This window comes from Mastigoproctus giganteus, chromosome 6 (assembly GCF_048544385.1).
Source record: "Mastigoproctus giganteus isolate SK-2022 chromosome 6, ASM4854438v1, whole genome shotgun sequence".
Lineage (NCBI taxonomy): Eukaryota > Metazoa > Arthropoda > Arachnida > Uropygi > Thelyphonidae > Mastigoproctus > Mastigoproctus giganteus.
Window position 1 is genome coordinate 225676332 of NC_143580.1, and position 25220 is coordinate 225701551.

The following is a 25220-nucleotide window of genomic DNA, read 5'->3' on the forward strand; positions in this document are numbered from 1 at the left end:
ATGAATTCCGTTTTAACCTAGAAACAGATTCTAGACGTTATTTCATCTGGAGACAACGAAGGATGCGGCACGATTCCTCAAAGATCGCCCTCGTGGGTATCGCAGTTTGTAGGATCGATGTCTTCCCCACACCCGGTGGAAAGGACTGAGTTAAAATCCAGTCGATGACGGGAGGATTTTTTATGGATCTTTTTCACAACGTGGCTGAGTTAATCGGTCTCAGAAAAGAGCAGCATGGTTTTTTTCTCAAGGAAAGTAGGGTTTCTTGTCAAGCAAAACAGAAATTCTACCTCAGAACACACGCAATTTGCAGACAGTACACACAGAGCAATATGGCCCTAGTTGCCGATGCTCCTAAAACCCAATAACGACAACCCGTCAACATCAGAGAAAGAGACACTTTCGGTGGAGGCTGTGTTCTCGTGGGGGCTGAATAATTATCAATGGCCGCACCACTCTTCATGTTTTTGATAGGAGTACAGTTACTGCGCAGATGTATTGATAACAGATCCTCGAACCCGATGTGAGACTTTTCACGGGTACGGTTGGTCCAGATTTTCTTTTCATGCACGACAACGCCACTGCACGTAGAACTCAAGTGTGGGAGGAACATCTTGAAACTGAAAATATCCGACTGCCGTGGGCAGCTGGATCACCACACTCAAATTCGATCGAACATATGTGGGACACCCTTGGGCGTTGCACTGCAAGCCGACTGCCAACTCCTTAGTCACTTGGTGAGCTAAGGTCTGCGCTGGTGGAAGAAGGGATTTGTTGCCACAGAATCTTATAGACACCCTTATGTCTAGCATGATTCATCGCTGTTTGGAGGCGTCACACGTCGTACTATGAATGGTATGAACTGCGAATTCCATGCTGTTTTGACTCACAAATCATTGTTTATTAGCATTAGTAATGGAACATGATGCAAGAAAGCATGCTTATGCAGCATCAGCCAAAAAAAAAAAAAAAAAAAAAGAAACCCTTCCCATTTCATCCATCCACTAACTCCAAATGTTTGTCTAGTTCAACCTCAAATTTATTTAAGCTATCAACTTGCACAACAACAGATGGAAGTCTATTCCACCAACAAACTACTCGCTGGCTAAAAGCAAATTTCAGCACATCCATTCTACAACTGTCTTTCCTCAATTTGAATCTGTGCTCCCTCAGGTGCATAAACTGAGCAAGAGGAAGAATCCCATCAGCATTGAGTTTGCTCAGCCCTTTCAATGTCTTATACGCCTCAATCAGATCACCTCGCAGGTGCCTAGTCTCCAGATGCTGCAATTTTCAGAAATTAAACCTCTCTTGGTAAGAGGATCCCTTCATTCCCCTCACCAATCTTGTTGCCCTTCTCTGTACACGCTCAAGCAAATCTACATCCTTCCTAAAATGAGACCTCCAGACCTGTACACAGTACTCAAGTTGCCAACTCCTTAGTCACTTGATGAGCTGAGGTCTGCGCTGGTGGAAGAAGGGATTTGTGCCACAGAATTTGTGCCTGACCTGATCATTGCCTTATATAAGGGGATAATCACCTTCTTATCCCTGCTAGAAATATTCCTGTATATCATTGACAAGACACCATGAGCTACTCTTGCAGCCCGTCTGCACTGCTCAGAGAACTTCATATCTGCCTGCACAATTACCCCAGGTCCTTTTCATTCTCTACCTTTTCATTCATGTCATCATACGATGACACTCCTCACACAACAGTTGGTAGAATCGCTGTCCTCCCATATCGGGTGGTAAAGACCTGATTTCGAGCCCGTCGATAACGTGAGGATTTTTATGGGCCTTTTCACAACGTGGCCGAGTTAGTCGGTTTCAGACGAGAGCAGCATGGTTTTACAACCTCAAATTAGGGTTTTTTGTTCAGCAAACAGCAAATTGACCACAGAACACACAATTACAGACATGACATATATAGCACAATATGGTCTCAAGCTGCTTAGGGTTAGGGTTGCCTAAAATCCTACACAACCATACATGCCACTCCGTTGTTCACATGAGCATCGATTTGGTAGTATGGTGATGTTTTCGATCGTTCGGACTCAGTCCATTGGTGGGTGCACCTATAACTCTGAAAATTTAGATATTTTGGAAAAGGATGTGCTACTTATGGTGATGCCACCAAAAAGGGGTCTGGTTGGTATCAGCACGACAACATTCCATGTCATTAAGTCCAGATCCAAGTCACGGTTCTGGTTCATCCATTCTTCACTAAATTCTCGATGACCTTGAGTGTTTACTACCGAAACTGTTGTTTAAGTACACAAATAAATGAAAATTGCTAGGGGCAGATCATGCTGTAGGGAGATTGATCACGAAGTCACCAATCCAAAATCATTAATTGTCTCTTGGGTTGCACGAGCTGTATGAAAAACTCAGATTAAATCACTTGGAGAAACTTTACTCCCTCCATCTAAGGTCGGCTAATTCAGCCCCAGATGAAAAGGTCTTTGTAAAATCCTCTACCCAGGTCTTTCCAAACGAGTGACAAGTGGCGAATCCACTGCACTCTCATGGAGGCTTAGCTTTTAGAGAACAGGCAAACTGATGGACAAGCAAGTCATTTCAAAGACGTCAATAAATTCATTTTTTGAAACTAACTGAACTCAAAAGGTATTTGAGAATCTCCCTCCTTGAAGAAATTTCTACAATGTCTCGATAGTTAGCAGAATTAACAGATCCATCAACAGTTCCAATGCACCAATAACAATTCTGCGCACTAGTAGTGCAGTGTATGTTAGTTTATGACGTAAGAGTGGTAGAATATAATGGGCACTTGTGTTGGTGAAGGACCTAAATTCATTTCACTTATCCAATAATCCTTTTGGGGACCACGTGGTGCTGGCAGAACTCAATTCAAAAATTGATTTCTGTAAGGTTCAAAGTCCTCCATACGCTGTCCTGTGCAGTGCAACAGGACAGCGTATGGAGGATTTTGGAGTTTCTCAATGTGCTGAAGATCCCCAACCAGGATATCGCATGGAAACTGTAGGAGCCTGTGGATGAGTGGAAAGCATTCTCTTCAGCATTGAATCTTGATGTATGATGTTTTCGTTAGATTAAACATCTATCTACTCTTTGAGAGCGTTTTAATCGAGCTGAGGAGAGCTATATTTCTAAAACAAAAGCCAAGAAGCATCAATGTCTATGATCTGTATGTATTCTGCACTACCTTACCAAAAGTCTTGAAGCACTTGTAGTAATGAACAAAAACTTGTAGCTGACCTGCCTTTGGCCATTTGTTCATCGCAAATGTGTTCATCTGAGCCGAATCGAAGCTCTTTGTTGGCTACTGCAATGTTCCTTTGTTAATCTATTCAAATCAGACCTCACCTCAAGGGGTAAAAAATGGTTCTAACCGTCCATCTTCTAACAACCGAATAATCCTACCTCTTTCGAAGTCCATCAGCTGTACATAACCATCTTATATCTTAAAGGCATTGCACACTCTTAGACGATTATTCGCTCACAGTTTTGTTTGCCTGCTTAGGTTTACATATGTTAACACCATCAGATTCCTACGCCAGGGGACAACCTGACATGTGAATCGTTCACGTCCATCTACGTCACAGTTATGCATGCAAATTTTCTGGTAACTCTGCCCATTCTTTCTAAGTGAGGCAATTTCAGTGACGAATAAACTAGGCGACTTATAAACATGATTATAAACATGACGAACCTGATTATCTTATAAACGTATTTATAAGATAATGGCAGGAGAATCGCAAGTTGAGGTGGCCAGAGTCTTAAATATATTACTAATGGTAATTTCAAGTTTATATAAATAAGATCAGGAGACAGATGGGGTGATTGAAGGTGATTTCAAGGTGCGCTAAGGTTTATAATAACTCAAGGTGATCACTGTCTGGCCACAACAGCAAGACTCCATATGGTGGTGACAATCAGGTAGCTTTCTGGTGCCACACACTCTGAATGGCTAATTTTATTTAGACATTAAAGGTGCCTTTAACAATACAGGCCCTGGTGGGAAACACAGTTGATATAATCACCGCCCTTCCCGGTGGAAAAGGCCTGGGTTCAACTAACTCAGCCACGTTGTGAAAAAGTCCCATAAAAATTCCACAAGTCATCAACGGGACTCGAACTCGGGTCTTTTCCACCCGGTTTGGGAAGGATGGCGATTCTACCAACTGTGCTACCCACGAGGGCTGTTTGTTTTTTTGAGTTGCCAAAGAATCCTCCATAGGTATTCAACTTGGTTCAAATCAATGGATGCTATTACAGATACTTACCATTGCACTGATATTTACAATCAAGCCTGTAATGGATTCAAAGAGACCGCATAGTTTACTTGTACACTGAGTGGGCACTTTATTAGGTACAGCTACTTAAGTGAGACTAGATCTCCCCCATTTAGCCATCAGAATAGCCTGGATTCTTTGAGTTAGACTCAACGAGGCGTGGGAAGAGTGGCACAGAGTTGCTGGCCAATGCTGACTCAATTGCTTCCAGTTGTTACAAATTGGATGGTTGCGGATCCTTATTACGAAGGGGCAATAAAGTGGCACGTTATCATGTTGGAAGGACCCATTCGAAGATGAATACAGTTCAGCCATCATGAAGGAATGCTCCAGGTTATTTGGAAACAGTTATCAGTTAACTAGGCTCTTGGATGTAGTCTTTCTGTTAAGCTATAGTCTTGTAATCCTCTGTAGGCCTCTTGCATCAGTGAGCTGATTCCAAATACATTGGCTGGATGTTAATTGATCTCTGGACCAATCTCAATACCGATGAGACGCAATCGTACATGAAAATCTAAGCAGTGCTGCAGTTTCCGAGATACTCACACCAGTGTGTCTTTCAACGAAAGATTTAAATGAAGTGTAGGTGTACCTAATAAAGTGACCACTCAGTATAGCTAAACTTATTCCAATTGCTGTGTATTCAGTATTTAAAAATTATTGTGAGGTTCGATGAATGCCCATCCTCCTCAGAGTGTCTGGAAAAGGAAATTCCAAGAGAGAGAGAGAGAGCCATTGCTATTGAAGACCTCGATGGATGCATCAATGCGAAGATGTTCAGCTCATCTTTGAGGCGTTGAAGTGATGAGGCACTTGGGGTTAGCGCAAAGACCTCATGAGGAAGGCAGATGAAAATCTAATGGCTTATTAAGAAGTGGATCACGTGAGATTTCCAGAGCGAGAACACACTCGTAAACTCTCGTGAGTTAGTCACGGAAGGAAAGTGTTGCGATGAAGGAGGTCATTTGAACGCTCGTGAGAAAGAGGTCAGGGTGAGCCACCGCAACTATAAAACGGAACATAAACGCAAAATGGTTGCCCGCTTTTCGGAGGAATAAAAGTTAGAAGGATGGATGCAAAAGATAGTGCGGAAAGAGAGGTTGAGAAGTTATTGGGTGATGTGTAATGGTGGGGAACCCAATCTATGAGTTAATTGCAAATAGAAATCCATAAAATCTTTCTCGACACCACAACTTACATCAGTTTTCCAAATAATAACGTGCTTTTTCAAAATAAAATGAGGTGAAGTGGTCCATGAAAGAAGAATACTCGAAGTGAAGTAGCCAACAACATGCACACCAATGGTAAGCTTCCAAGATGCCTTATACAATTAAGTCAAAACACCACCAAGCTCTGTAACCGACACTGTGTAATTTTTTTTTTCATATGGATTCCCCTTTGCTATTTTCACAAGAAGAGTCGTCTGTGTTTTGGACTCTATGGATTGTACAGAGTCTATGGACTCTACGTATTCTACTCTTTGGACTCAATGGATTTTGTAGAGTCTATGGACTCTATGGAGTCTAGTCTTTGGACTTAATGGAGAGCCTATAGAGTTTATGGACTCAATGGAGAGTCTATAGAGTTTATGGACTCCATGGATTTTACTCTTTGGACTCGATGGATTCTATAGAGTCTATGGATTCTACTCTTTGGACTCTATAGATTCTGATCTTTGGAATCTATAGATTCTAATCTTTGGAATCTATAGATTCTAATCTTTGGACTCTATAGATTATATAGAGTCTACGGACTCTATAGATTCTACGTATGGCTTATATAGAAAGATATTCACGTGCTGCATATATACACAGAAAAAAGTAACTGGAAACCTGCATGTTCTTTTCTTACCGTTTATTCTATGAATAAAAGTAGTTTCTTCTAACCTTAATTTGGTTCAGAATTTCGTTACCCCTAATTGAGTTCGAAGTTTGACCGCTCCAGCATTTGCCTTATTTAGAAGAGAACAAAATTAAATTTTATAAACCACTTACTGCTTCAACATTTCCATGGTCCTCTTGGATGTTATTATTAGCCTTCAACTGAATAACTTTAGATTGTGGTATAAAAGAGAGAAGAAATAATTATGACGTCTAACACTCATTTAATAAGATACAAAAGAGTGAACAAGTTAATATACAACAACTGAAATACAACATTATTATTCATGAGGAAACTCGACATGGGGAACAACATTTTTAATTCAACTAGATGACTGTTATTTGCATCAACATGTCAGGGAAAGTACTAGAGAAAGAATATCCTAGACCTCATCATCACACATGAATCGGATGACATAACAGGGCTGACAGTAGAGGAACCAGTAGCAGGTGGATGATGATGGATGATGGATGAGAGAGGTAGCAGCAGCAGTTAAAGGCAAAGGAATGGGTTTTAATTTCAGAAAAGGAAATTACGATGCCTTAAGGTACTACATGGCCTCTATTAACTGGGTAGATATCGCGCAGAGAATGAATACAATTGAACTGTGGTACGCTTTTAAAACATTAATCACAGATGCCTTGAATGCGTATATACCATTAAAAAAATACTCCACGAGGAGGGTTCCAAGTTGGATGAATAGTAATTAATGATATTGAAATTTCGCAAGATTATTTAATGAAAAAACTTTCGAGCCTACAGACCAGTAAGGCTCCTGGAGTTGATGGAATATACCCTATAATCTTAAGGGAAGCGGCAAGCGAGTGCATTGAACCATTGAGGCTAATTATGCGAGCATAATTAGCCTCAATCTAGTGATGCTCGCATAATTAGCCTCACTAGACTCTGGGGAGATTCCCTTGGATTGGAAAAGTGCAAATGTATCTCCCATACATAAGGGTGGCTCTAAAAGTGAAGTTGGAAATTATCGACCTGTCAGTCTGACTTCAGTAGTAGGGAAAATCATGGAGGCAATGATCAAGGGTGGAATTCAGGATCAATTTGGATCGAATTGAAATTCTCAAGGATACTCAGCATGGTTTTGTAAAGAGAAAATCATGTTTAACAAATCTGGTTCGCTATTTCGAAAGGGTCACTCACGAGCTGGATTTAGGGAATAATTTCGACATTGTTTATTTAGATTTCAGCAAAGCTTTTGACTCAGTCCCACATGAGCGGTTGCTATATAAGCTGGAACAGGTTGGAATCACTGGGAAAATCCTTAGATGGATAGAAGGATGGCTTCAGGGCAGGAGGCAGAGGGTTGTGATAAATGGCTATTCCTCAGATTGGGTTGATGTAAGAAGTGGGGTTCCCCAAGGATCAGTATTAGGACCACTGTTGTTTTTAATTTTCATAAACGACATTGATGAAGGGATAGAGGGCGTGATGTCTAAATTTGCAGATGATGTTAAAATTGGTAGAGTAGTTAATGATCACTGTCAAGCTGAGCTTCTTCAGAGAGACCTAGATAGACTTCAGGAATGGTCAGAAAAATGGCAGCTGTGCTTTAATTCAACAAAATGTAAGGTATTATACCTGGGAAACAGTAATCCCAAAATAACTTATTCACTTGGTGGAGTTTGGCACTTTTGGCATTCACTTGGCACTCTTTGCAGCTTGACTTCCTCCAGTCCAACTTTCCTAACAGTGAGGAAATTTTTCACAACTCCAGCTGGCTTCCATTTTCTAATCACAATTACTCAGCTGGTCGCTATGCTGAGGCTTTTTCAATTACTGATAACCTGGCACAGATTGTTCATTTAATTACATTACTAGAACACCAGACCATCCTAACCACCAACTAACACGCTTGATCTTTTTCTCACAAATTACCATTCTAAGTACACAGTCAATGTCAGTGGTCCTCTAGGCACCTCAGATCACAACTAGGTGATGGTCTATTCTCCAATGGAGCCTTTCTCTCGTGGCCATTCTAGATATTGAATGTGATATATGTTTCATTCAATATCTAGAATGGCCACACCGGTGTGGCCATTCTAGATATTGTAACATCGAGTTCGAGTAACATCGATGACTGGAGAAACTTTTATGAGCCTTTTTCACAAACAGGCTGAGTTAGTCGATCTCAAGCGAGCAACTTCAAACTGGTATAAGGGACAATTATAGGACTGGAAAGAATTATTAAAAAGGTCACATTACACAAGTCGATTCAAGATACTCAAAAATATGGTCACATGACATTAGGAGGGCATCATCCCCTTCAACGGCTAAACAGGTCTGACAGCGGTGAACTATGCTCGATATAAGGGTGTATATAAGATTGTGTGGCAATAAATCCGATTCTTCCACCAGTGCACACCTTAGCTCACCAACTGATCGAGTAGTTGGCTGTGGGTGCGCAATGCGATGCCCAAGGTGAGTCCCAGACACGTTCCTCTGGTGATCGTGTGGATCACGGTAGTCGTTGGATATCTTCAATTACAGTTCATCCTTCACACCAACCTTCATTCGCTCCATTCCCTGATTGTAAACAAGGAAGCTTTCAGCGTCTTCCTACAATTTTCTACAGTTCTCTTCAAGTAAAGAAGACACCTTCTGGCGACTTCATCCACACCTGCCATCCCATCGACTCCCGACTAGCCGGCTCATGTGGACTACGCCTGAACCCAATCTTTTTCACAATCAAGTATGAAACCTTGAGATCATTGCAAACCCTTTTGGGTAGGATTTCATCGTTGTGGGACGTCTCTGTGCAGACGCCTCTTTGTGCCTGCACTTTTTACTCTTTTTGGAGGAAAGTGTAAAGTCCACTTGAATTGAGCCTTCTTAACACAGTCCGATTGGAAATGTTTTCACTGGTCGCAGCAACCTCAAAAGACAGTTGATGATAGGACATCGTAGGGTTCCGTCTTGCTGTTAAAGTCAGGTAACGGTCTGTTCTGGAATACGCAGCCCTTTGGTAACCTTGGCCAACTCTTCTTTTAATGATTCCTGTCTCCTGAAACTGCTTCCATAGTGCCGAGATGATACTATGTGACAGACCAAGTCATCCAAGGGCCCGCCATTTCAAAGAACCATCTAAATGACGATGAATTGCCATCGTCAGTGCTGGAGGTGTTGCTGTCCCATTGAGCAAGCCAAATGTGGTCTCAGCCCATGTACTTACAGGCATGAATAGTTTGCACAATGTGTGGCTCTGTAAGATGGTAGATAGATTTCTATTGGATACTCGGATTTGCATGCCAGGGTGCCTATTGTATCCAATATTCGCCTTCGGGACACTGTCCATAATGGAATACTGATGAAAAACATTTTGTTCTGTTACTTTTGTCGCGCAGTGTAGTGTGATGCAAAGTCCATTTATTCCGGGTGGTTTTTATTTTGAAGGTTCTTAGATTGGTGAAAGAATTGTACAATATCGTTGGCTTCTTACATCCGGGTGTAAGTAGGCACCAAAAGGCACTTCGAAGGCGCCTTTCAAAAAATATTTTAACGATTTCTTAATGAACATGAAGCAGCGCCTTAAGGAGCTTTTCAGTGCGTTGCCAGAGGGCCCGAGATAATTAAATATTCAAATATAAAGACAGAGAATGCAAACATCAACGTGAAAGATTGTGTTTCGTTAGTTTTAGCTAAGAAAGAAGAAGAAGAAGAAAAAATAAATAAATGAATTATAATGAGAATTTCTAAGAAATCTTTTTCTTTTCTGTATCTCAGAAGTAGTAATTATTGTTCCGGAACGTTAGAAGAGTGAAAGCGTATCTGAAAATTTCAAATCTGAGCAAGAGAAAACATTTAAAGCGAGGAAAAAGTTGGAAAGGGGAAAAAAAAAAGGAAGCAGAGGATGCGGAGAAGTTGAAAATAATTATGGAGTAACGGATGAAAGAAGAGAGCCACAGATGTAATTAGAACACTCGCAAAAAGAATTTGCACATTAATTGGAAGGAAAAGAGAGAAAGTAACAGGTGGTCGCTATTTCGGGGGAATGTGAAGGGACCGGAGTTGAAACGAGCCACAAAACAAGCAGTTGCGCAGAGTAATGAATTTGTGATGTGCCCTCCCGCACTTTTTTAATGTCCTACTCCTAACTAAATTATAAACGCACTAACAGCTTCGAAATATGCAAATGTGTGGGCGAATTAGTTACACATTCAATTATCATTCGCTAATAAAACTGGTTCAAATCTTTTAAGTGACTCTTTCTCTCTTTTCTCCCTCTCTTTCTTTTCCTTCTCACTCTTCCATTTTCCTTTGCTCTGTCCTTCTTTCTCCCTCTCTCTTTGTCCATCTCTTAATCTCGCTCTTTCCTGTCTATCTCTTCACCACTCTCTCTCTCTTCTTTTCCTCTTTCTCTCACTATCTTCCACTATTCTCTTTATTTATTACCCTACATTATCACTTTCATTCTCTCTCTCTTCTCAGTCTGTTTGTCTTTCTTCGCTGTCTGTCTGTCTGTTTTAATTCTCTCGTTTACCTTTCCTTCTCTCTCATTATCGTCCATTCTCTTTATCCTTTATTCTACACCCTCATCTTCATTCTTTCCCTCTCTCTTTATTAATCTCTCCCTGTTTTCTGTCTCTCTTCTCTCTCTCTGTGTATGTCTTCTTTCTCTCTTTTTTGTGCTTTCTCTCTTTCTTTCCTTCCCCTCTTTCTCAGTATCTTCCATTCTCTTTATCCATTATTCTACACATTCATCTCCATTCTATCTCAAATGTCTGTCTCTCTTCTTTCTCTCTTTTTCATTTCCATCTTTCTCTTATTTTCTTTATTTTCTTTTACCTCTTTCTCACTATCTTCTATACTCCTTATCTATTACTCTACACTTTCATCTTCATTCTATCTTTCTCTCTCTGTTGTCTTCTTTCTCTCTCCTCTCTGTCACTCTGTCTGTCTATCTTCATTCTCCCTTTTACCTTTCACTCTTTCTCATTATCTTCCATTCTCTTTATCCTTTAGTCTATACCCTCATCTTCTTTCTATCTCTATCCCTATTAATCTGTCTCTGTTGTCTGTCTTTCCCTACTCTGTGTCTCTCTTTCCTCCCCTCTTTCTCACTATCTTCCATTCCATTTATCCATTATTGCCCATCCTCGTCTTCATGCTATCAATTTCTCTCTGTTGTCTGTCTCTGTTTTCTTTCTCTCTTTTTTCCCCTCCTTATCAGTATCTTTTACTATTATGTTTATCCATTGCTCTACACATTCATCTTCATTTTGCACTCTGTGTTATCTCACTCTCCTCTTTCTCTCTTTTTTACTTTCCCTCTTTCTTAGTATCTTCCATTCTCTTCATCCGTTACTCTTCACGTCCCTCTTCACTCTCTCTGTTGTCTGTCTCTCTTTTTCCCCTTTCCCTCTCTTTACTATCTTCCATTCTCTTCATCCATTACTCTACACGCTCATCCCCATTCTCCCTTTCCCTCTTTCTCTTATTTTCTTTTACTTCTTCCTCACAACCTTCCATTCCCATATTATCCATTACTCTACACAGTCATCCCACATTCTATCTCCCTCTCTCTCTCTCTGTTGTCTGTCTCTTTTCTTTCTAACTCTTTCCTTTCCCTCTTTCTCTTATTTTCGTTAACCTTTTCCCACTATCTTCCATTCTCATTATCCATTACTCCACACAGTCATCTTCGTTCTCTCTCTCTGTGCCAAACTCTCGATCAATCTGTTTGTCTCTCTCGTTTTTCTCTGACCCCTTTCCTTTTCCTCTTTCTAGCATCTCCCATTCTCTCTCTCTCTCTCTCTGTGTCTGTCCATGCTCCTCACCTAGTGTCACCCAACATATACTTTCTAACATCATCTGAATAATGTGACGTCACACATTGACTCATTTCGTTTTCTGCCATTGATGGATACCTTAAATTACCAACAACTAAAAGAAGAAAACGCGACAACTTTTCTTTAAATAAGAATCATTTCCAAAGATTTATTTCTTTAATAACACCATGATTTATTTCGTCGATAATACCATGATTTTTCACGTCCCACAACGCCATTAATCTACAGTTCCCTCTTTAACAACCAACTTCTAAGAAACGTAAAATAAAACAAGAAAAATCACTGGAGGCAGGAAAAGAGCTTGCACTTCCAAGAAGAATCCTCATCTGCATCTTCTTACTCTCACTCCCATGCATATGATTTGTTCTAGGGAAAAGTTTACTACCATCCAAGTTTGAAATACTCGGGGGGGGGCAGTCCAGACAAGAACTTCGTCTCCTTCCCCCTTATGCAAATTATATCGGAAATCATGGTGGAGGTCATTGAGGATAAATGGAAACAGAGAATGGTGTTAACTACTGCGTGCGAAGGTAGTTCGATACATCAATGACTCCAAGCTGAACCTTGACATGGTGCTGCCATCTAGTGGTCATTTGAAGAACAAAGAGGAGGAATTCCTTTTTGGTGTCTTTTTGAGAGATGAGGAGGGATAAGAATACATCCTCTTTCTCGTAGATAAAGCTGCATCCACTGCTTTAGTGATGAGGTATCCGTTGGATGAGGATTTAACAATGTTAAGCAAATACTAATATTTTTACAAGGGCCACAATCAGCCTTGAGGATGCTTTGCTGTAAATCAAACGTAAACGAAATACTGCATCAACATTAGGTGGAAATCATCCCACATTTATAGTTTTCAAAGTTTCTTCTCTTCACTGGGATTTTCTTTCCAATAGATGGCAGCACAAGTAGTAAACAACAGACTATAGATCACTTAATCACTAATTATGCTTCTAATTAATTGTTTATTGATAATTCATTATAATTAAGCTGATTACAGAGATTATCTTAACTACGCAAATATTATTAAAGAAACAACGCGCTTCTTTGGTGATTTGATGAATAACTTATCCACAGCATCATTCATCAGCATTATAAAGTTCTTTGGCAATTCAACCATTTTAAGAAATTTTTAAGAATCTCAGCAATCTTGAGGAAGGTATTTTTCCTCCTGTTCTGAATACTTTAAGAAGGATGCTCCAATTTATTCCAACTGAACAACAAAAGCCACATCTCCAGTACTCAGGATGACGTCATCGTCCTTTAGATGACTCTTTCAGATGGAGTACCGTTGGACAACTCGAAGCAGGGCAGTCGCAGGTAGGTGGAGGTGGCAAGTTGGGTTAATGTGTCACGCAGGGTCGTCTCGGCGTTATGGAAGCAGTTTCGGGAGGCAGGAAGAGCTGGTCAAGGTTGCCCGAGGACTACGTCAACCAGAACAGACCACTATCTGGCTCTAACAGCCAAGACGGAACCCTACGATGTCCTCTCATCAACTGTCTGTTGAGGTTGCTGCGGCCATCACAGACGTAAACATTTCCAACTGGACTGTGTTAAGAAGGATCAATTCGTGTGGACTCTCCACAGGGACACCAGTGGTTTGTATCTCATTAACCCCAAACCAACGTAGAAACTGGTGGCATGAACATGTAACTGTACAGAGAAAAGATCTTCAAAGGTGCAATTGACCAGATTTTCTTTTCATGTACGACAATTCCACAGCACATAGAGCTCAAGTGGTGGAGGAATATCTTGAAACTGAAGATATCCAACGACTGCCACGGCCAGCACGATCACCAGACTTAAATCTAATCGAACGTGTATAGGACGCCCTTGGGTGTTGCTTGGATGGTGAGCTAATGTCTGCATTGGTTGAAGAATGGGATTTGTTGCCACAGAATCTTATAGACATCGTTTTATCGAGCATGATTCACTGGTGTTTCGCGGTCATACTGTCATTTGACCACAGTTTCAAGCATCTTGTACCAACTTCTGTAATGTGACATTTTTAATTTAATCCTTCATTTAAGCTTTATTCTATGGTACAGCACCACCATACCAAATGTTGTCCCTCTTCATCACAAGCTGCACGAGTTACACCACATTTTCTGCGTGTTCTGTTAATTTTGTCGAGTAGTGTATATTATTTATTTTATATTATTTTAAATGATACAATACTTGCCCCTGTAGAGGATGCTCCATCGTATAACGCCCCTGTTATGCACTGTCACCGATATATTTTTAATTTCTGCTGCTTTGAGCAAGGTTAACAGCTCTTTTAATCTCCTCTGTTGCTAAGCAATCTTTTCCTCAAAAAGATGCAGATCGCAATCTCCATGGTTACCACTCTTATCTATTGATAACTGATGACGTCAAACCAACTTGAACAGAAAAATAAAACCTAAATAATCTTCGATAAAAGATTACGCAGTTTCTCCTCCACACAATAGAAAGATAAAAAGAGAAAGAAAAAGAAATCTAATAATCACTCTGGAACAACTTCATCCCTTTAGCTTTCCTTGTTCATATAATAAGGAATTTAGCCAAGGATTAACGCCATCAGTAGCCTCCCGAGGGTAATCTTTTGTGTCACACTTCGGAATTCCTCCAGTATCAATATTTTCCTTTATTTGCCATCTCCTCCTGACAACTCTTATCCTCAGCACGCTTCTTTCGAAAAATTATCAAACTCATCGTGTGAGCGCAGTTCTCCAGCGGGTTCGTCCACTGTCAGCTACTTATCTCGAAAAGCTTGCTGAGGTATTAGAAGCAGTCCATCCCAATCTGCCATCTGTTTGTAACACGAGTTCTATAACTCCCTATTCACTCTATCACATCATCTCCTTCAATAGCCCACCACCTGCCATGAAGTGCAGACAAAGCCCTAGTATTCCCAGTCACCGCACTCGTACACATCTTGGGCCTCCAGCGCTAATCACTGTCGGCTTCAGTGCGGGGCCTATCAGTTGCAGCTGACACCAGGACGATTTAAGGCACCGCCTACAGGTCCGGTCAACAAAAGCCAGGCCGTTGGTGGCTGTTAATTCGAACTATCGGCAAAAGAAAAATCCCATCCCTCTCCCGAAGCTGTTAGAACACGATCCTCCCTTCTCATCAGTCTGTCTGTGATGAACCGATGCCATCAGTCATCTATGCGTGGACGGTCTGCTCACTACATCCAACACCCCCGGACACGAGCCGATTAGCTCCGAACAACGAGGTCATCTGGCAGCCATCGATCCCCCCTCTTACCTCAACTGCAGCGCCAACACAGAACATTCATCAGATGAATGGAACTAAATAAGGTTGTGCGATTGGCTCCGCATTTTTATAGCGTCTGCTGCCAAAGGCATTTTTCGTGAGGAGGAGGAGGAGGGGGGGCGGTTATCGCCATTACTTACGCACACCCCGTTTTTACAGTTTTATAGTCGAGTTCGTGAAAATATAGATGAATGAAGGAAGCGTTGCCCAACATCCAAGAATTTACAGAAATCTCTGAAGATCTGCATCGTTGAACACGCGCTCTTCCCTCCCCCACCCTGTAAAAACAATTTTAAAGAAAGAAAAACGTCCCCCAGACTTATTTAGAATAATTATACACTACATCTAAAAAAAATTGGGCGCACTAGGCGTACACTCGAAGAATTCTTCTTTTATTCGCATCGAAGGAAAATCTTCTTAACGAGTTATAAAGAGTTGCCTCGGTATTGTATTAATTCAAATATAAAAACTAAGGTTTTTATCAGATAAACAAAGCTTTGTCTGCAATGGCAGGTTTATCGATTGACTGATCATCGATTCTCTTCTTATCCAAAATCAATTTTGAAGTCTTAAATATGCAAATTAATTTTAAACGTGGGTTGTACGTAAGTCTGGCCTCTTATTTATGATTTTACAACTTCCAAACTGATTTATGAGCAACATTTGCATATTTACGAGTATTAAAAGTTCACGTTCAGGCGCTGGTGGCGCAATGGTAGCGCGTCTGACTCCAGATCAGAAGGTTGCGTGTTCGAATCACGTCCAGCTCAAATTTGATTTTATCGGTGAATATGAAATTACCCATCATACCCGGGGAACAGCTCGTGCCTAGATTTTCACCCACACTCGAAGAACTCTTTTATTTCTTAAGGAAACCTATTAATTTTAAAGATGAACTGCAGACATTGTGTTTAATTATTAATAAATGGTAATAATTCATGACTTATCTATTTAGTAAACTGATAACCAAAAAAATGAGCACAGAGCAAAGACTTTTATGCGTGAACCGAGGAAATTCGCCCAATATAAACACAGCAATTATTATTTCTTTATTCGTCCGTCCGCATGTAATAACTCGACTCCTAATGGATACATTTTGATAAAATTTAATATCTTTGTCATGCGCTGGTTGGAGGAATGAATGTTTTGAGAATAATTGTACATTAACTAATTTGTTTCAATTGAATATTGGTTGATGAGATGGTTACACTGTCTGGTTCAGAACTCAGTGCGCTGCCGAAATATAACCAAAACCGCTCTCACAGCGATCTTGAGCCGTGGGCTGGTAGCGCAACGGTAGCGCGTCTGACTCCAGATCAGAAGGTTGCGTGTTCGAATCACGTCCAGCTCAAGTTCTGCTTTTTTTGGAGAAAACTAAATTGCCTCGTATTCCGAAAAGCTTTCTACTTTATTGTTTTCTTATATCAAAAGAAATTTTCTTTTATTTTTTAAGAAAACGTACGCATTTTAAAGGTATTTAAATTCCAAGAAAATTCATCTTTTTAGTGCACCTATTTCTTTTGAAAAAGAATCTATCTTGCAGACCTTGTTGCACTGGCATATCTTGATTACTCATTACCCACCCTACCAACCTTTGTATCATCTGAAAACAACCATAAACATAGAAAGCAACAGCAAGCCCAACATTGAACTGTGGTAGACTCCACTAATAAGATTTGTCCATTAATAACCACTTTTGTCCGTTCACATTCAACATCCATTTATCCAGAGCAGTAACTTGCCCTCAAAGCCACACTGCTCCTGTTTGTCCATTAGCAGTCCTTCGTACGCAACAGCACCAAAAATTTCCTGAAGTCCAAGTGTGCAATGCCAAAGTTATCTTTTGCATTCAGTTCCTTTGTTACTACACCACAGTAGCCAATCAGATTGGTCAGACAAGACCAATCCATGTTTTAGACAAGACCAATCCAATAATTTTTATGGGCTATTTTCAAAACCTGGAAGAATTAGTCAGTCTTAGGAGAGGGGGTTGTATGGTTTTATCTCCAGGAAACTCGGGTTTTTGTCCAGGACACAGAAAAATCGACCATCGAATGTTTGAAAAGTTTGTATAATGGGAAGTGTGATGTACCTTTTCTTCAGATATGGAAAAAGCATACCAAAGGAACCTCATGAGGTACAGAAATGATGAAGGAAACAAAACGGTACAGAGGGACTTTTCAAAAATGTTGCCATTTTTGAATAAAGCCAAAACTGATCCACAAATAATCGAAAATGATTTTAGTTCTTCAGAGATTATTGCAGAAATAAAATCGACCACTGGACCATGGCTAGAACTACCTCAAGGACAATTAACTCCTTTCTTTCGCGAATATTTGGCAAAGGATCATATGAATCTTTGGCGCTCCACCAATTTCTACTTGAATGTCTCGTCTGGTGCACGATGATATTTCAAGGAACGGGCAACTTATGGGTGTGGTGAAAGCCAACAAAGACAGGCAACCTCGAGCGCTGGTAGTGTACGTATAATCGGGTTACGTATCTCGAGATGGCAGTGATAAATAAGTTCAAGCTCTTGTCCTATGCTTCTTAAATAATTAGTCTCACTCGCGTCTTAGAAAATGGCGTCTTCCGACAGAAAGGCTGCTAAAGAGCACGCGGCTGTAACGTAATTAGACTCTAAAGACCCATAGAGAAAGACGAGAGGAGGGTCTATTAATTACACAAGCTGATGTTGTGTGTCACTAATTGATGCTCTACCGCGCTCTTGTTTGCAGCTGATTACCAGAAAAACAACAGATCAATGAACGCAATTCCCCCATTTCCGTAAATTTAACCCCTAATTAGTACTTAGCCAGTTGAGGAACTATGTGGGCTCGTCAGAAGGCGGCCTTCGTTAACATTACGAGCATGCGCGTAGAATACCACGAGGAGGGCCTTATTGTGGAACATTAGCACGAGCTGGTAGCGACCCTTCTCATATGACTCGGTGTAGGCTGCCCAAAATCAAAAAAAGAAAGAAGATTCTTGGCTTAGATTACTAATTGAATATAAGAGTGATCAGTGTGTTTAACGGTGGGTTTAAATTTCCCCCCAAAACACCCATACGTTGAGATTCTGCATGATTTTGTGTACATTGAGAAAATCCATAAATTTCTTTAAATTTGCTAATATCGACACGAGTTGTCTCGGTATTGCGCTTCATATAAATAGTACTTTCCTTTCGAGTATTTTTATTGGTATTTATAAGATGCCATTGTTGTTCTTAAAGTTGGACAGTTTTGCCATCTTTCCAGACAACGGCTTTCTTTATTTATAGCGCTGTACGCTAAGAAAAATCTTTTCAACCTCTGTTTCTATAAGATCTTCAATGTCTTACGTCAATTTGGAGACATACCCAGTTAACCTTGGTAGGTCATAAAGAGATATGGCACATCTTTTTAATCTCCTGTCCGTGTACTTCTTGATCTTTTTTCCTCATGAGTTTTCTGGAGGTTGCCAGTGTTGGGGACCGTTATGTCTATCAGATAGATAGCCTTTTCCTTCTTGTCGACAAGGATTATGCCCTGTCTGCTGTGTGGAGTTCTTTTGTTGTTGTTGTTGTTGTTGTTGTTTTTATTGGGTTTTAGAGCATAGGCAAATGAGGGCCATGTTGCTCCGCGTATATTGTATTTAAATTGCGTGTGTTATGAGGTCGATTTTCTGTTTGCTAGGCGAAAAACCCTAGTTTTCCGGGAGAAAAACCCATGCTGCCCTTACCTGAAACCAACTAACTCAGCCACGTTGTGAAAAAGACCAACAAAAATTCCTCCCGTCATCGATGGATCCGAACTCAGGTCTTTTCCACCCGGTGTGGAAGGACGGCGATCCTATCAACTGTGCTACCCACGAGGGCCTGTTCTATAGTTCTTGGTTTTGTTTAACTGGTCTTCGACAAACATGAATCCATCAGTCTCAAGGAAGAGCGTCCCTCTCGTGAGCCATGCACTGGAAGCCAATTTATCTATGTAGTCTTGATGGAGGTTATTGTAATGACTATGAGTGTCTACTTTGCCCATCTTTCTGTCGTTTGTTTTGTTTGTTCGTTTCGGCTAAAGGGAACTTCTCGCTTATGTTGAGTGGGGTATGCCGCTTGTCTATCTTCCTTCTGGCCTGGTAGAGTGCTGCTAAGTTTTTCTGGAATTAATCGTTCAGGATAGCTATTGCTATCTTCTGTTTCTGGATGAGGCCTAATAGATCTTCCTTCTCCTTTCCGAACTATTGTGTCTCTCCACTGCTGACTTCGGGTGATGTTGGCGGCTGTTGGTCATCATTGTCGTTGTCTTTCTCATGATATCCTCCACCTCGTTGTTAGTCCAATCTATGGCCAAAAAAGGAGTATGTTCACACTGATTCTGCATAGGTGTTTAGGGCTTTAACTGTGTTCTCTCCATTCAGATTTGCTTTGAGTACGCTTCTGAGTTTCTGATGGTGTTTTTCTGTCAGGCAGGCCTTGATCTCCTTGTGCTGTCACCGCTGAGCCTGCATTGTCCCCAGGTATTTGTAGGTCTTTCCCCCTGTAAGGGCTACGATCTCTTTACCAATCTGTAGCTGGTAGCTTCGGCCAACTAATTTCCACGATAATCCGTGGACCTTGCATTTGCCTAAACCACATTCCATCCTGATCATCACCATCATCAGTCATTTTCAATCCACTGCAGGATGAAGGCCTCTCCAGTAACTTTCCAGTTCCTTCTGTTTTGTGCAATGGCCATCCATTTACTGCTCACAAACTCATGAATTTCATCTGTCCATCTCCGTTGTTGTCTCCCAGGTTTTCTCTTAGCCCCTCTTCGATACCATTCTGTTATTTTCTTAGTGCATCTGTCATCATGCCTTCGAGCTATGTGTCCTGCCCAAGACCATTTTAGTTCTTTAGTTTTGATAAGAATGTCCTTTACTTGAGTTTGCTGTCTAATCCACGTGTTTCTTTTCTTATCTAACAGTCTAATTCCCAATATAATTCGTTCCATTCTTCGCTGTGTAGTTCTCAGCTTCTCTTCCATTCTTTTGGTGAGTGCCCAAGTTTCACTTCCATAAGTCATGGTGGGGAGTATACATTGATTCATTGTTTTACGTTTCAGACAAACTGGGATATTGCTCTTCAGTATGTGACTATATTTCCTGAATGCTATCCACCCAAAATTTATTCTTCTCTTGACTTCCAGCCATTTATCGTTATTACAGCCAATGACTTGTCCCAGATAAGTATATGACTCCACCTTTTCAATTACTGCTCCTTCAATCATTATTTCCCTTTCTGTGGCATACTTGTTCATCATTACTTTTGTCCAAAATCCTTACTAACTGTGCATAACTGATTAAGATTTTCCTCTAATTCTTTGGGATCGTGGCTTATGACCACAATGTCATCTGCAAATCGTAAATGGTTTAGGTACTCTCCATTCACATTGACTCCTTTCTGCGACCAGTCTAATCTTCTGAAAGCTTCCTCAAGGGCAGCAGTAAACAGCTTAGGAGATATTGTGTCTCCTTGTCGAACTCCTTTCTGAATTTTAAATTTGCTACTGTCTTTGTCTAGTCTAATAAAGGATGTAGCACTCTCATATATTTTCTTCAAAATCACAATATATGGGGTATCAATGCCTTGTCTTTCCAGTGCCCGAAACATTGCCTTATGCTGTTTGGAGTCAAACGCCTTTTCATAATCCACAAATGCCAGGCATAATGGTGTTTTATATTCATTTGCTTTCTCCATTAGCTGTGATATTACGTGAAGGTGATCCATAGTTGAGAATCCTGTCCTAAAGCCAGCTTGCTCTTTCGGTTGATTCTCATCAAGTATTCTTTCTAATCTGTTAGTAATGACCCTTGTGAACAACTTGTAGATGTGGGATAACAAGCTAATTGGTCTATAATTTCCAATTTCTGATTTATCTCCTTTCTTATGCAGCAAAACTATGATTGCATTGTTCCACTGCTTAGGTGTCACACCTTTTCTAATGCACTTTGTGAAGAGCCTTGCCAGTTTTTGTGTTATGTCTCTTCCTCCCAATTTTAACAACTCTACAGTAACTTCATCTTCCCCCGGGGCTTTCCGATTCTTCATTTTCTTCAATGCATGTTCTACCTCATCAGGAAGAATATTGGGTATGTCGTATGTGTTGCTACTTTGCAATCCATCTTCCCCACTGCTGGCATCATTCTCCTGTTCCTTGTATAATTCTCTATTGTAATCTTCTGCTATTTGAATTATGCCTTCTCTGCTGTTTATAAGTACACCATCGCTGTTCTTCAGTTTCAGTATCATTTGTCTTTCTGTATTACTGCTCATGGCTGCTGATTTAAATCCTTTGTTTTCCCTTAATGCTTGTTCTACTTTTCTTGTGTTAAATCTTCTTATGTCTTCTCTGAGTCTCTTTCTAATGGCTTTGCATAACTCAGTATACTCAATTTTCTCCCTGTCAGTGTTTTTCTTGTCATTTGTCGTCTTCGGTTCATCATGACAAGTGTTTCTTGACTAATTTTTTCTTGTTTGGATTTCTGTTTCCCTATAGGTTTCTTGGGCTTTATCACTTTCAGGAAGTTGTAATATTCCCCGTTGATATCTTGGTCCTGAGCAGTCTGCAGACGCTCAAACTTGTTCTTAAGTTCCAGTACATACTGCTTTTTCTCCTCCTCTGTTATTTCAAAGACCTTTGTATTATTTACTCGAGTCAGTTTTTTCCTTTCCTTTCCTATGTCTATATCAAGTGTACATCTTACCATTCTGTGATCACTTCCAACATTTACCTTATTCAGGACGGTAACATCATTCACAATATATCTTCTGTTAGTGAGGATGAAGTCGATTTCATTAGTTGTTAATCCATTTGGACTCTTCCATCTCCACGTTTTGTTCACCCTTTTCTTGAAAAAAAGTGTTCATTACTGACAATCCTTGAGATTGTTCAAATTCCACAAGTCTTTCACCTCTTTCATTTCTTTCACCAATTACAAAATTGCCTATAGTTCCCCTTTCTGCGCTGTTTTGTCTTTTTCCAACCTTAGCATTGAAGTCCCCCATAATAATAGTGTAGTGGGTTTTCTGCTCATCTAGAAGACTCAATTTCAGTGTACATTTCTTCAACCTCTTCATCATCATGGCTCGATGTTGGTGCATAAATCATTATAATCTTTAGCTTGTACCTCTCAGAAATCTTGAGTATTAGTCTTGATACCCTTGGTGATGTACTTTCGAATTCCCAAATGTTGTTTTTTATATCTTTATGGACCAGGAACCCAACTCCTCCTTCACTCCTTTCACTGTTTCCATTGGTGTACAGCAGACTTCCACTTGATAAACTTATAAGTGATTCATTTCTTCTTCTTGTTTCAGCCAAACCGATGATATTCCAATTCACATTTTCTAATTCCTTTTCCAGCTCTAATATCCTGTCTTCACCGATGAGTGATCTTACGTTGTAACAGGCCAAGTTCAGTTTCCGTGCATGGCAGCCTGGTCGTACCCAGAGATTCTTAGCACCCTCTGCTTCCACTCTGATCCTCTCTCTCTGCTGTAAGAGGGGGAGTGAAAGCCGCTGGGGACTGAGGGCCGTTTGTTTAGTCGTGCTGTCATATGCTGGAGGGTTTGGTATTTTCCACTTCACGCTGACCAGGCGCCTTGAAGAGAACCACTCTATACGTTCGTTGCCACCTAAGTGACGTAACAGGGCTTACCATCGAGAAGGTATGTTTGTTATTTGGTTTTTAGGAGCATTAGCAACTAAGGCCATATTGCTCCGGGATATGCGGTGGTCATTCCCTGACCTTTCCGCATCCTCCATATTTGGTGGTCACAGGTTCACACCCGGTCTAATCAAGAAGCGTGTGCTACGCACTGCTGCTGCTTCCCACTTGGCTACGGAGGCGCTCGAGAAGGTGTGCTTGAGTGGATTTTAGGGAGGCAGGCCAACCGGACTTCTTCTAAATCTTCAGAAATAGAAAGATATTGGATCCATCAGTGTTTTAGACTGTCTAATAACACACAGAATGCCTGTTCCCCTCTAAACCCCCTCCATCCTTATATCATTGCTGAATTCTTCGGTGATCCGGTGCATTTGCTGGAGTTGCTTTTCGATTGCGTATAGCTTGATGTCATCCATGTACATCAGGTGGCAGAGGGCGTACAGGTTTTTCCTTCCTTCCTTTAGGTTATATCCATACCTGCTGTTGTTCAGCATGGTGGATAGCGAGTTGAGTGCTAGACAAAACCACATTTATTATTAATAATATTATTACAATCAACCAGAGCTCTCAATCTGGGTTGGTTCTTAAGTTTATAAAAGAAAAATAGCAAAGTGGAAAGACACCAGCATGTGTGGGCCGGTGGCGCAATGGTAGCGCGTCTGACTCCAGATCAGAAGGTTGCGTGTTCGAATCACGTCCGGCTCAAATGCTTTTTTTTTTTATCCCCAAAAGAGGGGGCTTTTACAGTTAAGCTATTTGGCATCAGTGAATTGGACAAATTGCCGAGGGACGGCGAAGATGATCTGTAATACTCTGTTTTTTTTATCACTCTGGAATGGGCCTCCCAGAGGATCTTGGCTCATCTGCTGGCAACACCAGGTGGGTCAGAGTCTCTTTGGAGACAGTACTTACTTTACTGGGACTGTACCTTCCCGTGGTGTGGACGAGTACCCAGGATCATCTGTTCTGGTGATTGATGCTTCCGGATAGCCAAGCGGCCACATAACACACGCAAACCTACACCAACACATTTCTGGCGGCTCTTTTACAGTTGATTCTGCTCTTCACAGTGACACGAGGGGAGTTGAACAGACGTTCTAGGTGCCGAATTTAATAGAACAAAATTTAACTTTGGTTTAAAGCTTGATCGAACCAAAGAAACCACATATATTGCAGCATCAAAAATCCAGGCCGGAAGACGAATTTCAACACAAAACTTCGAAACGTAGCCAATTTATTAGATATTAGATATTGTGGCTGTTTGTGTCTATCGTAATAATCGTCCTCTTGTTCCAATAAACTAATTATTAAATACTTCACGTCGTAAAGTGTCTTCGTTGAAGATCCTCCTCAAGTTTAATAATAAAAAACCATTGATTTTGGTTTTCAAATTTAGGTTGTGTAAGCGTTGTATAACGGTGGTTGTCAGAAGGTTACTAAATAAATCTTCACTATCCGTGACTATGCGTTTTCTCCTCAGAATCTGGGGCTCACGTACTATGTAGAGGTTCTACTGTCCTTGGCAAGCCTTTGGACTCAACGCATTTTCAGGCCACTGTCCACTTTGCTCAAAAATGGACTGCAACAAAAAATTCAACATATAGCCATCAGCCTTTCAACAAGCAACATCTTCTCAACTAAGTTTTTAAAACAGGAAATATTTATTCAGTTTATAGCAGCAATTGACTGCGATGAACTGAAGACTAAATAGTTGAAGAACGATACAACTATTGCTCCTGAGATCAAACACGGTATGAAATGGTACAGAAAAGTTGATAATATCGCGAATGACCAACATGTGGTTCAAAAAATTAACCATGGTTTCAGCACCCGTACGCTTCTATTTGCAGATAACTTCACCAATCAACGACCCACGGATCTTCGTGATGGATAGCAAGGTCAGATAGCCATGTAAATCGCAGAATCTTTGCGTACATAATCTACTACCGCCTCCTCGAAGGCCTTTGAGCATGTTTCTAGTTGTGTCTGGTATGTAATGCTTGGGTAGGATGCGACCAACTGTCAACGGAAAGGTGTTCGGATAATAATGTTAGAGCAGTGTACATTACTGTTGGCAAATGATGCAAGAAAGGAAGCTCACAAAGCATGAGCCAAAAAAAAAACAAAACAAAACTCTCCATTTCGCTTATCCATTACCACCAATAGTTTCTCCAGTCCTTCCTTAAATCTATTTAAGCTATCCACTTCACAACAACAGACGGAAGATTGTTCCAGCAAGCAACCAACCTGGCTAAAGGCAAATTTCCGCACATCTATTCTACAGCCATCCTTCCTCAACTTGAAT

At 40.7% G+C, this 25220-nt stretch overlaps 3 non-coding genes across 3 annotated transcripts; all 3 read left to right on the top strand.

Moving 5' to 3' along the window:
* Positions 1–15924: 15924 nt before the first annotated feature.
* Positions 15925–15996, top strand: TRNAW-CCA (transfer RNA tryptophan (anticodon CCA)). The gene has a single exon. It is a non-coding gene; the product is annotated as a tRNA-Trp (tRNA).
* Positions 15997–16505: 509 nt separating this feature from the next.
* On the top strand, positions 16506–16577 carry TRNAW-CCA (transfer RNA tryptophan (anticodon CCA)). The gene has a single exon. It is a non-coding gene; the product is annotated as a tRNA-Trp (tRNA).
* A 6971-nt stretch (positions 16578–23548) lies between these two features.
* TRNAW-CCA (transfer RNA tryptophan (anticodon CCA)) lies at positions 23549–23620 on the top strand. Its single transcript has one exon. It is a non-coding gene; the product is annotated as a tRNA-Trp (tRNA).
* Positions 23621–25220: the final 1600 nt, after the last annotated feature.